Source organism: Triturus cristatus, chromosome 4_2 (genome assembly GCF_964204655.1).
Source record: "Triturus cristatus chromosome 4_2, aTriCri1.1, whole genome shotgun sequence".
Classification (NCBI taxonomy): domain Eukaryota; kingdom Metazoa; phylum Chordata; class Amphibia; order Caudata; family Salamandridae; genus Triturus; species Triturus cristatus.
This window is the reverse complement of record NC_140586.1, coordinates 666,061,171-666,067,024: the sequence shown is the minus strand read 5'-3', so window position 1 is coordinate 666,067,024 and position 5,854 is coordinate 666,061,171. Positions and strand designations below refer to the sequence as shown.

The 5,854-nt window shown below is 50.5% G+C and overlaps 1 pseudogene; it reads left to right on the top strand.

The window, feature by feature from the left end:
- Positions 1-3,822: 3,822 nt before the first annotated feature.
- On the top strand, positions 3,823-3,895 carry LOC146834867 (small nucleolar RNA SNORA17; annotated as a pseudogene).
- Positions 3,896-5,854: the final 1,959 nt, after the last annotated feature.

Sequence of the window (5,854 nt, the reverse complement as noted above, 5' to 3'; positions counted from 1 at the left end):
GACACACCTCAACTTCGTAGCGAAAAATGACCCTTTTTTGGCAAAGTGCCTAGCTAAAGTTTTTGAACCATAACTCTGCCGGCACCTAGGGAAACCTAGCAAATCTATACATTTTTGAAAACTAGACACCCAGGGGAATCCAGGATGGGGTGACTTGACTGCCTCCCACCAGGTTCTGTTACCTAGAATCCCTTGCAAACCTCAAAAATTGCCAAAAAAAACACATTTTCCCCATATTTCTGTGGTGGAAAGTTCTGGAATCTACTTGGATCCCCAAATTTCCACCCACCCAGTGTTCCCCAAAGTCTTCCGAGAAAAATGGTACCTCACTTGTGTGGGTCGGCCTAGTGCCCTCGACAGGAAATGGCACAAAACGCATCGTGGACACACCTCAATTTCGCTGTGAAAAATGACCCTTTTTAGGCAAAGTGCCTAGCTGTAGTTTTTGAACCATAGCTCTGCCGGCACCTAGGGAAACTTAGCAAACCTATACATTTTTGAAAACTAGACACCCAGGGGAATCCAGGATGGGGTGACTTGACTGCCTCCCACCAGGTTCTGTTACCTAGAATCCCTTGCAAACCTAAAAAATTGCCAAAAAAAACACATTTTCCCCACATTTCTCTGGTGGAAAGTTCTGGAATCTGCATGAATCCACAAATTTCCACCCACCCCGCATTCCCCAAAGTCTTCCGAGAAAAATGGTACCTCACTTGTGTGGGTCGGCCTAGTGCCCGCGACAGGAAACGGCACAAAACGTAACGTGGACACACCTCAATTTCACAGCGAAAAATGACCCTTTTTTGGCAAAGTGCCTAGCTGTAGTTTTTTAACCATAGCTCTGCCGGCACCTAGGGAAACCTAGCAAATCTATACATTTTTGAAAACTAGACACCCAGGGGAATTTAGGATGGGGTGACTTGACTGCCTCCCACCAGGTTCTGTTACCCAGAATCCCTTGCAAACCTAAAAAATTGCCCAAAAAAACACATTTTCCTCACATTTCTCTGGTGGAAAGTTCTGGAATCTGCGTGGATCCACAAATTTCCACCCACCCCGCGTTCCCCAAAGTCTTCCGAGAACAATGGTACCTCACTTGTGTGGGTCGGCCTAGTGCCCACAACAGGAAACGGTGCAAAACGCAACGTGGACACACCTCAATTTCGCTGTGATAAATTACCTTTTTTGGCAAAGTGCCTAGCTGTAGTTTTTGAACCATAGCTCTGCCGGCACCTAGGGAAACCTAGCAAACCTATACATTTTTGAAAACTAGGCACCCAGGGGAATCCAGGATGGGGTGACTTGACTGCCTCCCACCAGGTTCTGTTACCCAAAATCCCTTGTAAACCTAAAAAATTGCCAAAAAAACACATTTTCCTCACATTTCTCTGGTGGAAAGTTCTGGAATCTGCGTGGATCCACAAATTTCCACCCACCCCGCGTTCCCCAAAGTCTTCCGAGAAAAATGGTACCTCACTTGTGTGGGTCAGCCTAGTGCCAGCGACAGGAAACGGCGCAAAACGTAACGTGGACACACATCAATTTCGTAGCGAAAAATGACCCTTTTTTGGCAAAGTGCCTAGCTGTACTTTATAAACCATAGCTCTGCCGGCACCTAGGAAACCTAGCAAACCTATACATTTTTCAAAACTAGAAACCCAGGGAAATCCAGGGAGGTATGGCTTGCGTGGATCCCCCAACGTTTCCTTACCCAGAATGCCCTGCAAACCTCAAATTTAGCTGAAAAAATCACTTTTTTCACACATTTTTGTGTGGGGAAGTTGTGGCATCACCGGGCTGACACAAATTTCCTACCACCCAGCGTTCCCCCGGGTCTCCCGATAAAAAAGGTGCCTCACTCGTGTGGGAGGCCCAAGTACCCGCGACAGGCAAGGGCCCACAACGTAGTGAGGCGACATGAAATATTGCCTATCTCAAAACGACCTGGTTTTGCAGAGGGGGTCACTTGGGTTTTTGGCCCGGTGCTCGGCGGCCACCTAGGGAAACCTACCAAACTCACACATTTCTGAAAAACTAGACATCCGGAGGATTCCAGGGAGGTATGGCTTGCGTGGATCCCCCAACGTTTCCTTACCCAGAATGCACTGCAAACCTCAAATTTAGCTGAAAAAATCACCTTTTTGACACATTTTTGTGTGGGAAAGTTGTGGCATCACCGGGCTGACACAAATTTCCTACCACCCAGTGTTCCCCCGCGTCTCCCGATAAAAACGGTGCCTCACTCGTGTGGGAGGCCCAAGTACCCGCGACAGGCAAGGGTCCAAAACGTAGTGCGCCTCAACAGGCAAGGGTCCTAAACGTAGTGCGCCTCACTACGTTTTGGACCCTTGCCCGTGGCGGGTCCTTAGGCCTCCCACACGAGTGAGGCACCGTTTTTATCGGGAGACCTGGGGGAACGCTGGGTGGTAGGTAATTTGTGTCAGCCCGGTGATGCCACAACTTTCCCACACAAAAATGTGTGACAAAGGTGATTTTTTCAGCTAAATTTGAGGTTTGCAGGGCATTCTGGGTAAGGAAACGTTGGGGGATCCATGCAAGCCATACCTCCCTGGAATCCCCCGGGTGGAAAGCCGGAGCCCAGTGGGCTTTCTGCCGCCCTGGGGGGGAATCGGGGAAGGGGGTGTCATCCCGATATGCCCCTAAAGGGGCAGAAAGACTGTGGCTATTTTTTGGGGGGGTGGGGGCATTGGTATGACCATTTTGGGCAGCCCCCACCCCCACGCATAAAAAAAGCTTGCATACTCGCTGGCGCCTAGTGGGCTTTCTGCCCCCCCAGGGGGCAGATCAGGGGCCGCTGCCACCAACTACCCTCCCGGGGGGCGGAAAGACTGGAGTTTCTCTGGGGGTGAGGTGGGGGTATTGTCATGCCCATTATGGGGAGCCCCTACCCCTACATTAATAAACCAAAAAAATCCATGGTTTCTAGTGGCCTTTCTGCGCCCCCCAGGGGGACCAGATTGGGGGCTACAGCTCCCATCTGCCTCCTGGGGGGCAGAAAGACTGTCATTTTGTGGGGGGAGGGTGGGGGCATTGGCGTGCCCGTTTCGGACAGCCCACACCCTAAAAACAATTGCGCAAAAAAAATACCTGGTGGATAGTGGGCTTTCTGCCCCTCTGGGGGGGGAAGATTGAGGGCTACTGCCCCATCCGCCCCCCAGGGGGGGGGGGCAGAAAGGCTGTAATGGTGGTGGGGGTGGGGGCATTGGCGTGCCCGTTTCGGGCAGCCTCCACCCTAAATAAAATCCATCACCCCAAAGAAAATTGCTCAAAAAAAATCTCTGGCGTCAAGTGGGCTTTCCGCCCCCTCCGAAGGGGCAGATTAGGGGCCAATGCCCCATCTGCCCCCCAGGGGGGGCAGAAAGGCTGTAGTAATTGGGGGGTGGGGTGGGGGCATGGGCCTGCCCGTTTTGGGCAGCCTCCACCTCTATTTATTTTTATTTTTTGTATTCCCTGGTGTCTAGTGGGCTTTGTGCCCCCCCGGGGGGGCAAATTGGGGGCCGATGCCCCATCTGCCCTCCAGGGGGGGCAGAAAGGCTGTAATGGTGGCGGGTGGGTGGGGGTATTGGCGTACCCGTTGCGGGCAGCCCCCACCCTAAAAAAAACCCTAAAAACTAATCCCTGGTATTTAGTGGGCTTTCTGCCCCCCCGAAGGTGCAGATTAGGGGCCTATGTCCCATCTACCCCCCAGGGGGCAGAAAGGCTGTAGTAATTGGGGGGTGGGGTGGGGGCATGGGCCTGCCTGTTTTGGGCATCCCCCACCTCTTTTTAAAAAAATGTGATTCCCTGGTGTGTAGTGGGCTTTTTGCCCCCCTGGGGGGGGCAGATTGGGGGCTGATGCCCCATCTGCCTCCAGGGGGGGCAGAAAGGCTGTAATGGTGGCGGGTGGGTGGGGGCATTGGCGTGCCCGTTGCGGGCAGCCCCCACCCAAAAAAAAAACCTAAAAACTAATCCCTGGTATTTAGTGGGCTTTCTGCCCCCCCCGAAGGGGCAGATTAGGGGCCAATGCCCCATCTGCCCCCCGGGGGGGCAGAAAGACTGTAGTAATTGGGGGGCATGGGCCTGCCCGTTTTTGGCAGCCCCCAACCCTATTTTTTTTTTTTTTTAAATTCCCTGGTGTCTAGTGGGCTTTTTACCCCCCCGGCAGATTGGGGGCTAATGCCCCCATCTGCCCCCCATGGGGGGCAAAAAGACTAAATGGTGCCAACGTCAGTTGGAGGGAGCAAAGGCCCTTGCCCAAGGGGCCGCTCCCCCCTTCCTGGTGTCTAGTGGGTGGATCCCTGCTTGGGGATCGCCCTCCTGTGGCGATCCCCACGCAGAGATCCACTGGGGAGGGGTACCAACGATACCTCTCCCGTCTTTCTACGTGCTCAGGGGGCTGATGCATTAATACCATTTCAAATTTGAAGCCCACTACAGTGGTACACTTTTGAATTTTGTATTGCCAATTTGACCTATCTACTGGCCAGAATAAAAACATTAAATCTGTTTAAATAGCGCACGTTTGGGGATGATGTGTTGTAGCCATAAATTCTATATGTGATATGTTAGACCTGTGAGCCTTAAGGTAGTCTTCTCCCAAAAGTTTTGCCTCACCTTCTACATTCTTGCACTTATTTTTGTTGGCCTTAGGACTCTGTGCACGTTATCACTGCTAACCAGTGCTAAAGTGCTTGTGCTCCTCCCATAAAACATGGTTAAATTGGCATATACCCAATTGACATATTTAATGTACTTGTAAGTCACTTGGAGAGTAGTATACCATATACCTTATACCATATACCTTATACCATATGGGCCTGTATATTAAATGCTACTAGTGGGACTGCAGCACTTATTTTGCCACCCACTTAAGTGACACTTTAAAACATGTCCCAGGCCTGCCATTGCAGCCTGAATGCAGTTTTAAACTACCATGTCAACTTGGCATTGAAACCCCCCTTGCCAGGCAATAAACACCCCTTTTATTACATAGACATCACCCCTAAGGTAGACTCTAGGTAGCCCATGGGGCAGGATGCTATGTAATTAAAAGGTTGGACATACACTTTTAAGTTTTTCATTTCCTGGTAGTAAACAGCTCCTCAATACATTTTTCACTACTATTAGGCCTACCCTCCCGTAACATTCGGGATTGCTTATTACATTTAACAAGCTGCAATTTCCAATTGGGAGCTGACAGCTATCTCATGTCTGGAGTCTTTCAAATTGTGGTAAAGAGCCCAATTTAAATGGTAACATCAGGTTTTTGATACAAAAAAAAAAAAATGCCACTTTTAGTAAGTTGACATTTTTCTGCCCTTTGCACTTTTGTGCCCGTAGCCTACCTTAGGTCACATGACTGGGTGTAACTGACAGTTATACTTTGTAAATTCTTCCCAGAAAGTCACACAATAGAGGGATTAGGGTGCCTGTATAGTCCATCTGTTGCTATGTTGGGGGGGGGGGGGGGGGGGGGGGTGGACTGAGCACAATCTACTTGAAACTGAATAGCCTGTGCTCTGCCTGCATTCAAACGGCCTAACAACCCTATATTGTCTCTGTAGCCAACTTGGAGCCAGGGCAGGGAAGGCAGGAAATTCCATGCACTTCAAAGCCATTGTCTAGAAGCTTCTCCCACTTTCCAGAACCCGGGTATAAAAGTAAGACCTCGGACACCAACTCTTCAGCACACTTTTGGACCTATGGATACTCTGCCAGGAAGAAAGACTGCTGTGCTGCTGAAAGGACTGCCACTCTGCTGGATTGCTTCCCTCATTGCCCTGCTGCTCTGCTACCTTCTGTCTGGGTGCAAAGACTGGACCTTCAACTGTTACAGGACCTCAAGAGTGACTCA